This window comes from Sinocyclocheilus rhinocerous, unplaced genomic scaffold, assembly GCF_001515625.1.
Source record: "Sinocyclocheilus rhinocerous isolate Xijiao unplaced genomic scaffold, SAMN03320098_v1.1 scaffold222, whole genome shotgun sequence".
Taxonomy (NCBI): Eukaryota; Metazoa; Chordata; class Actinopteri; order Cypriniformes; family Cyprinidae; genus Sinocyclocheilus; species Sinocyclocheilus rhinocerous.
Window position 1 is genome coordinate 732,366 of NW_015625652.1, and position 9,615 is coordinate 741,980.

Sequence of the window (9,615 nt, forward strand, 5' to 3'; positions counted from 1 at the left end):
TATATATATATATATCTTTTTTTCTTTTTTTTTTTTTACTTGACGATAGAGTGGAAATAAACTGAAAATAATAATAATTAAAAAAAATCAGATTTATAATAGCCATGAAATTTGTAGATATTAATATTTTATAATTTACATGTATATTTATATTTTAACGTTATCATTAATATTATCATTCAAATTCATATTTTATTTGTATATATTTTAAAGTTTAAAATAAGTTTTTCTTCAATATATAATTACATTTTGTTATCAAGTATTGTGAAATATTGGTATAGTTATCGACGGCCCTAAAATACTAAAACTAAAATAAAAATAAAACTGAAATTTAACTAAAATGAACTAAAACGTAAATTGAAGAATAATAAAAAAAAAATCAAATCAAAATTAAATTCGGAATTATAATAAAAATAATACATTATCGTTAATATTATATATTTTTATAAGTTTTATAAGATGCTGTTTTTATTCAATAGATGGAAAATCAAAAATGGTATGACAAATTGTGAAATACTTGTATAGTTATTGGCTACTCAAATTATGCTATTGTGACAACGTAATATACTCAGTCTTAACATATCAAAAACATACAAGATGAGAACAAACGTGTTAAAAGCAAAGCTCTTCTTCTGGTGCTGTTTCATGTCAAAATTCCCTCTACACAGACCTGAAGCAACATGGTGTTTTCTAAAGCCTGAGTCTATCTCCTCCTCACAGGCCTTTTTGTCTCCATACACAACCCTATGCAAGTGCAGCTGGGTCAGTGGAGCTCAAACCATTGAGCCATTCATCACAGGTGTCTGCAATTGTTTGGGAAACTGGCAGCCATCCTGGCTCTTTGCACAAACCGTTTGGCCGGAGCCAAAATGGCCCCTAGCAAATCACACATTACTAAAGAGTTTCTGCATTTTCTCTCTCTCTCGCCATCAGTACCATCACAGAGCAACTTATTTATTTTTCCCACCAAGGCATTTGCACAATTTAAATTCAGTGTGTAGAAACGACAGGATATGGAGTGTCATTATGCTTGATTGGATGGGAGAAATTTAAAGGATGGTGAAGAAAAAACAGCATGATAGAGCAATCATAAGTTAATTTACTGTAATGTTTAGAATGGCTGCTTTAGTGAATACTCCTCCATGGAGCTGCATCCCCTTTGAGAATTGGGTTTGTAGCTAACAGGCACTGAATTCAGAATAAATCAAAGCACAAGTCATACCGGAAAAACATAATTCAACACACTGAAGGAAGGCTGGGGAAAAAAAGTCTGATGAAATATGAAGAAATTACTTAAATGACCTAAACAAACTTTACAGTTTGAATAAACTTTTAGACAAATAATTTGCTGTATTATCTATCAAGCATAATGACATCTGTCTGGTGAGATATGCACTAGTATTATAAAATGTAAAAAAAAAATATCTACACATAAATATATATTTTATATACAAAATAACATATACAGTTGAATTGTTTGGGTTTGGAAAAATGTTTTTCAAAGAGTCTTTTATGCTCATCAAGGACACATTTGATCAAAAATACAGCTGAAATATTGAAATATTATTGTGAATATATATAGGGTTGGTAAGATGTCTTTAATGTTGTCGAAAGAAGTCTTTTATAGGCTCACCAGGGCTGTGTTTATTTGACAAAAAATACAGTAAAAACATAAATATCGTGAAATATTATTATAATTTAAAACAGTTTTTTTTTCAATTGTAGTATATCTTAAAATGTAATTTATTCCTGTGAAGGTAAATCTGAATTTTCAGCATCATTACTCCAGTCTTCAGCGTCACATGATCCTTCAGAAATAATTATAATATGCCAATTTGGTGCTCAAGAAACATTTCATATTATTATCAATCTAAAAAATTGTTATGCTGCTTAATATTTTCGTAGAAACATGACACTTTTAAATGGACTCTTTGATGAATAAAAAGCTCAAAAGAACAGCCGGGATTTTTCTTTACCATTACTTTTGCTGAATGTAATGCACCCTTTCTGAATAAAAGCATGGAAAATATTACTGACCCAAAACTTTTAAACGGTAGTGTATGTATATTTGAGACCTACCAAAAGCAATAAACAAATAAGCAAAACAATAAATAAACCTATGGCTTGAATTCATTCAGTAAGTTAACATGCACATGAGTGTGTTTGAGTCTTTATATACTGTATATAGAGTCAGAAAGTGACGTATTGATTTTGAGAGCACTCTGTGCCCTTCTGCCCAGGGGGAGTCTGGGTAGCCCTGGGGGCTGAGGTGTGCCACTTTACATCATTTATAAGGGTTATAATAAGCACACAGAGCTCCAGAGCTCCCTTATGACCCAAAACCCACCGCTCCTCTTTATGCTACCCTTTCATGAAAACCCACGGTCTTGCTATCCACTGAGACTGTGTGCAGTGGAGGCGCTTCACAGACGGGCCACTTTGAGGGGTCGAGATGCGGTTGAATGCTTTGGGTAACATGAACCAATGAAGCAGTTGGAAGTTCTACAGCTGTAACTTTCCAGTCCAGATCAATCATGGAGATAAATCTTAAGAGTACCAAAACTATGACAAGAACTTTTGCAGCTTATGTCCCTCACTGAACTAAGCGGAAACAATGTCCATTTTCAGTAGCCAGTAAGAAAGTTTATTTTTCTTTCCACACTGCAGACAGATAGTTTTTTTTCTTTCTTCTTCTTTAAAGGAATAAGTTCACTTAAAATGAACATTTTGTCATCATTTATCCACCTTCAAGTTGTTCTAAATATGCACTAGTATCTTTCTTTTGTTGAACATAAAAGAAGATATTTTGAAAAACGTTGGTAACCAAAAACGGCCTTTGACTTTCATAGTAGGTTTTTTTTTTTTTTTTTCCCTCCAAGTCGGCGGATACCATCAACTGTTTGGCCACCAACATAAAAATCGATAAAAGTCTAAAAATATTTGTTAGATATCTGAAGTCATTTTAAGTTAACTAAGTAATTTATATTTCTCCTAGAAATGAGACAAAAGTACTTATAATATACACTATCTTTCCAAAGTGTGTGGTTGGTAGTTTTAATGTTTTCGAAGAAAAGAACAGTAAAAGAAACAGTAAAAACAGTATTATTGTGAAATATTATTATAGTTTAAAATAACTGATTTATATTGTAATATATTTTAACAAAGATGGATTTCCAGCAACCATTACTCCAGTCTTCATTGTCACAAGATCCTTCAGAAATTATTCTAATATGCTGATTTGGTGCGCAAGAAACATTTTATTATTATTATCATTATTATTATTATTATTATTATTCACAATGTTGAAAACAGTTGAGCAGCTTAATATTAAATAAATACTTAATTATTATTTTGATACTTTTATTAGGATTATTTGATGAATTGAAGGTTCAAAAGAATAGCATTTATTTGAAACAGAAGTTTTTGGTAATATTACAAACCTTTACTGTCATTTTTTATCAATTTAATGTGACCTTGCTGAACAGAAGTAATAATTCCTGAAAACACACACACAGATATATATATATATATATATATATATATATATACTGTATATATTAGGGCTGTCAATCGATTAAAATATTCCATCGCGATTAATCGCATGATTGCTTAATCGCACCATTTTATCTGTTCTAAATGTACCTTAAATTAATACTTTTCAAGTTTTTAATACTCTAATCAACAAGGGCATGGACAAATATGGATGCTTTATGCAAATGTATGTTTATTATTGGTAAAACCATAGTCAACATAGAGCATGAAGTCTAGACATGTTTCAAAGGTCATAGATGTTTTTCAAAGAACGTGTTCATGTCTATTAGACACATGAAAAAAGAACAGAAATACCAGGTTCCCATTACTTCTCTTTCTTTGCCCTGAGCAATTTACTTACACAAGCCTGTTTACATTATTTGCAGGACAGGGCAGCTCACTTCTTCTGAACATGCAAAATGTACATTTATTATTTATTATTACATTTGTTTGCCTCTCTGTGCCCACATACTGTATTTTGATGCAGCTAAATTCTCAATAAAACTGATAAAACATTGATATATTTAGCTGTTTCTGTTGTCAGACAACCGGATTAATATCAAATAGTGACTGAAACGTGACCCATTAAGACCACATAACCAGCTCTCACTTCCAAGATGTTAATCTGCACAAAAATCCTGATTTATAATCGAGCTGTCATCTGATGAAATCAAATAGGCTACACATAAGATAAAGACAATAGTTGTGCTGTGATTTAGGCTATACTTGCATGTAAAATTAGAGAAGCAACAATATATGTGTTGATCACGTTAATTGCGCGTTAATAAAATTAGTGCCCTTAAAATGAATTTGCATTAACGTATATGTGTATGTATGTATGTATGTATGTATATATATATAGATATATATATATGTATAGATGTGACCCTGGACCACAAAACCAGTCATAAGTAGCACGTGTATATTTGTAGCAATAGCCAACAATACATTGTATGGGTCAAAATTATCGATTTTTCGTTTATGCCAAAAATCATTACGATATTAAATAAAGATCATGTTCCATGAAGATATTTTGTTAATTTCCTACTGTAAATATATCAAAACTTAATACATTTTATTATTATAATTTATTATTATTATTTCTTTTTTTTTTCTTTGCAATGCACAATATGTACTATATTTGTACAGAAATCATTCTAATATGTTGATTTGGTGCTCAAGAAACATTTCTTATTATTATCAATCTAAAAAATAGTTGTGCTGCTTAATATTTCCATAGAAACCTATTATTATTTTGTAAGTTTCCTACCGCAAATATATCAAAACGTAATACTTTTTATAATATCTTTATTATAATCTTTAAAACAATTTTTTAAATGTATTTATTTTTTGCTATGCACAATATGTACTATATTTACTATGTTCAAAATATAAAATTAGATTTCATCAATAATGCCATATTCTTATAAACAAGATATGTGCCTGGTTTTCCTTTCCAAAACTCAGCCTTAATGTTGAACAGCAGAAGACAGTCCAAGGGTCATGTGGATCAGATCGATGCTCTTTTTCCTAGCACCACGATTAAGTTGCTCATGTCAAACATCATTCTGTTTTTATTTGGAAAGAGAAAGATAGAGAACAAGATATAGGGAGAGAGCGTGCAAACACGGGTCTGATAGGACTCAAAGGGTCCGCCTTTGTTTCATTAGATACAAAATGTCAGACATCTGCTGCATCTGACACACGGGTCTGCGTTGCACCACAAACGCGCACACACTTCAGCGAGAGCCGCTGACAGCAACCGCAACAGCCACACAATTAAATGTGTGGACTGATAAGGCTATAGATGCCATGGAAAAACACACTCTTCCAAACAGAAGATGACTGACACTTCTATGAATGCAACATGCCAGGAAGTTTTGCAGGAGCACAGACTGACAGAAGTGAATGGGAGAGTGACTGTAAGCCATCAGTCGGCTTATCTAAGACAAGAAAATACTGAGGAAAGCTCAGAGAGAGATCTGTGTGAGGAAAAGACAGATAGGAGAATTGTAGTGATTGCCTATATACTGTAGGGCTGCTGAGATTTCCCAGTGAATTAAGAAATTATTTGTGGTCTGTGTCCACTTTAAAATAACGGACAGACAGGTGATGGATGGACAAGATATGTGAAATACTGTGAAATAATCTAATAAAGTTCAACGTGACATTTTATACATCTTCAGTCAAAAGAGAGCCCTCTGGTGTTACTGGTGAAAGATGCACTAAAATTTCTGTTTTTGCAGTCCCAAAAATGACCAGCCAATTCAACCTTTTTCATGTAAAATAAAACAGCATCATTTCAAAGATGAAATGAGCCATTTCTGCTCCACTCGCATCTCTAAACACAATTGCAAAAACAATTGTTTTCAAACAGGTTTCATGAACACTATCCATCTGTCATAGGTCAAACATACAGATAGCCCCGCCCTAAACTCACACCATTGGCTGAGCCAGAATCGCTGTTGTCGGGCAGGCTAGTGTGCTCAAACAAATAAAGGTTTTGATAGCGAAGAGTGTTGATTTTCTTTGCAAAGCCTAAACCTGAAGCTAAAACTATTAAAAATAATTTTCAGTAATTAAAGTAAAGCTGAAATAAAATAAAACAAAAAATTGATGAAAAACATAACCCTTGTGTTGTGTTTCATTCATTTTGACCAAGAGAGGATTTTCTTTTCCCCGAAAATGCTTGTTAATCTTATGACTTTGGACTAAAACTGAGCGTTTTTCCTCACACAGGGCGCAACGACTCCTGTGACACTGAATATATTGTGAGGGGAAAAAAGTATCAAATTTTTTCTACTTTTTGGGAGATTAACACAAAAATGGTCTGCTTGGACAAAGTACTAGCAAAAAATTGTGACACACATTACCTTTAAAATACAAAACTAGGCTGCAGTGGTTAAAGTTCAGAGCTGGTAATCAAAAGGCAAGGCACTTAACCCCAGGTTGCTCCAGGGGGATTGTCCTATAATAAGTGTATTTTTAGTCTTTTTGGATAAGCACATCTGCTAAATGACTCCTTAAATTGAAACTACACTATTATTGCTTAAGCTAACACAATGAGGCAGCTCTGAACAAAATGAATGTCTCTTAATAAAGAATATGCTGGCTTCAGTCCGAGTTTTTGTACACCCTGTGCAATCCTGGCAGCGTCATTGATAAAAGGTGATGATCTAAAGTGAGTTTACGGATTTAAAGGAAATAAGAATGAGCCACATTCCGTATGTTTGAAAAAAGAACACTTGAAATAAAATAGCTTGAGGTGAAATCAGAGTTCCTCATATAGAGGTGATAACCTCACTGCAGTAAATATCACAGTACATGGAGCTATGGTCAAGCAACAATGTAGTGTTTTTATGCATTTATAAGAGCTGAAATGTGCCCTGGATGAAGCTGACGTGGTACACTAGGTGAAGATAATGTGATATGACTACCCTCTGTGTTTCTGATTTCAAGTCCTGAACTAAACGCAGCATGTATCAAAGCTCCCCTGGGGTTAACAACCTGAAATCTCCATATTTAGAAGCTGCCAGCTGGGCGTGTGTAACTCCAAGAGAGGGTTAGAAAGTATAGCGTGAACTGCGTATGATAGAATGAGAAAAAAAGAAACCTCGAACAGTCAGTTGGTGGCTGATAGCTTCATAATAGCTTGTGGAAAAGAGCGTTCGCTCACACTGCTAGACAATCAGCTCTGAGAGATCTGACCATCAGAAATAAGTGAGTGAGAGCACCTGTAGTGAAAATGAAGGATAAAAACAGTTTTGAGGGGCAACACACTCCCAAAAGGCAACTTTCACTCTGCACCACCAAAACATCACTTTGTGCCATATTGAAATACATACATTTATACACACACACATAGTATGTTTATTTGGTTTATTCATTTATAATGTACAGACTGGTCCCATGCAAATAAAGTAAAATGTCCCTCTCAGTTCAGTTCAGTAAGTATGTCAGAATATAATTTGTTCTTTTAAATTCAACATTTTACTGAATACTTTAGGAAGCCTCATTTAAACAGCAACACATTGATTGTATAGCCTATGTGTCCTCAAAATTATATACAGTTTCTTAATTTTTACATAATCTTTTATTCACTCACTCGTATAATAAGTTTCTACTACCTAACCAAGTACTACCTAGCAATAGCAAACGCTAGCATTCTAAATGCAAAACAATAATGGCTTACAAATAATCTGCTCTTCATCAATCTTTACTGCAATGGTTGCCTAACATAACAGGACATTAAACCATAAAACACTGTCAAGTCACCACCTATTTTTCCTCATCTGATTAGATTAGATTCGATAGTTTATTTTAAACATTCAGTGGCCCAAGTGAATAACACTAAAATTCTAAACCTCCAGCCTCCCAAAAAAAAAAAAAAAACTGTAAAGGGTGAAAGTCGCTGAAGTGAGTTTTGCTTATGAGTCTGGCCTGTGAGGGGAGCTAATGCGTGGGTGATACACACAAATGAGGTGAAGCAGTGGAATATCAGATTATGGCTGTATCGTAAATCATCACAGGTACGATCATATCTACAACACAGCATATAAAAAGACAACATGCCATGTAAGACAGACAATTCTTCACAGTGGTGGTACAATTTTGTCTGCATTCTGTATCTCATATAGGAAGAAAATTGACCAGTCTATGATGCTGCACACTGTATAGACTGCCATAAGCGAAGTTTAATCAACACGGCTTGACAGTTGAAGAGACATGTCTGTGAAAAACACTTACAAAACCCTAAAAATCTATCTTTTACACTTTTGATACCAGAGCAAAAACTGTTGTAACACATTCCTATTAAATATTTTAACTATTTTGTAAATGTGAAACATTTTAATTTTAGTTTTAAGTTTTAGCAACTTTGTGATAGCCATTATTTTTACTTAAATTTTTTTTTCTTTTTTGCTTTAATATTTTACTACTAAATAAACATAGCTTTGAAAAGGACATGTGGGAAAAAGTGCTTTAAGTTTTCAATTGAGCATTGTTTGTGTCAAGCCCTCAACAGACTCATGTTTCAATGTACAAAGCACAAGCCTGCAAAACGCATTGGAAATGCAAAACTTTGCCTTTTTAAATAGAAACACAAAGATGCACTGGAGCCTCTGAAACCTTTCAGAAGGTACTAAATTGAGTTGGTACTACCGGTACTGCAAAAAGACCCCCTGCAGAAAGAAATGCCACTGTATTACAAATAATTACCAGAAATAACATCTACCAGTTTTCACCGTAACTTTAACAGGAGACAGCCGGGGAACAGAACATTTCTTCACACAGCAGAGCACTGGTGTGGTAATTCAAATAAATGTAGATATCATTCAAACTAAATAACTTAGACGTTCTAAGCAATGCTATTTGGCTCCATGACTACTTTGTGCCATTTTATTGTATGATACAGGCTCTGCAGTGTTGAATGGCTTTCTCAAGTGCACCGCTTACTTCACTGCCACATCAATGCACTTTTTAAATTCTATATGAAATGCATGTGCTGCAAGTGTGTTAGTCATCATTTGCTTGAAGCACTTGTCATTACTCTAGTCATCCATCCGTCCACCCCTGCTGCATGTCTCCTCAGAAGCCCGCCACCCAAACGGAGCCTACAGCTGTTCTACCTTTCCAAAATGCCAGTTTATCTCTCACTCAAAGTCTGAGACCAACCCTGTGTGAATGCCACAGTGGCTGCATCACCATTTACTGCCATGCTACTCTTTTTTTTTTTTTTTGAATGTTGTTCAAGACTAAATTGTTGAAATTGGAAAAAGAAAACTGGTTTATAAACATCTTTAAGCCTCATATTCAGTTGACTTCAACTGAACCTGTTAATTGTCATGTCATGTCATCAAATTAAATACAATTAAAAAAAATATAAAAAAATAGCAAACAGCGATATTGTGAAATATTTAAAATATCTGCTTTATATTTTTATATATTTTAAAATGTAATTTATTCCTGTGATGGCAATGCTGATTTTTTAGCAGCCATTTAAGCCTAATCATTTATTTATATATATATATATATATATATATATATACAGTGGGTACGGAAAGTATTCAGACCCCCTTAAATTTT

The 9,615-nt window shown here is 33.5% G+C and overlaps 1 protein-coding gene across 1 annotated transcript in view; it reads right to left on the minus strand.

Moving 5' to 3' along the window:
* Positions 1–9,615, minus strand: part of LOC107705253 (t-SNARE domain-containing protein 1) — a 114,696-nt gene that overhangs the window by 34,907 nt on the left and 70,174 nt on the right. The window lies entirely within an intron of this gene.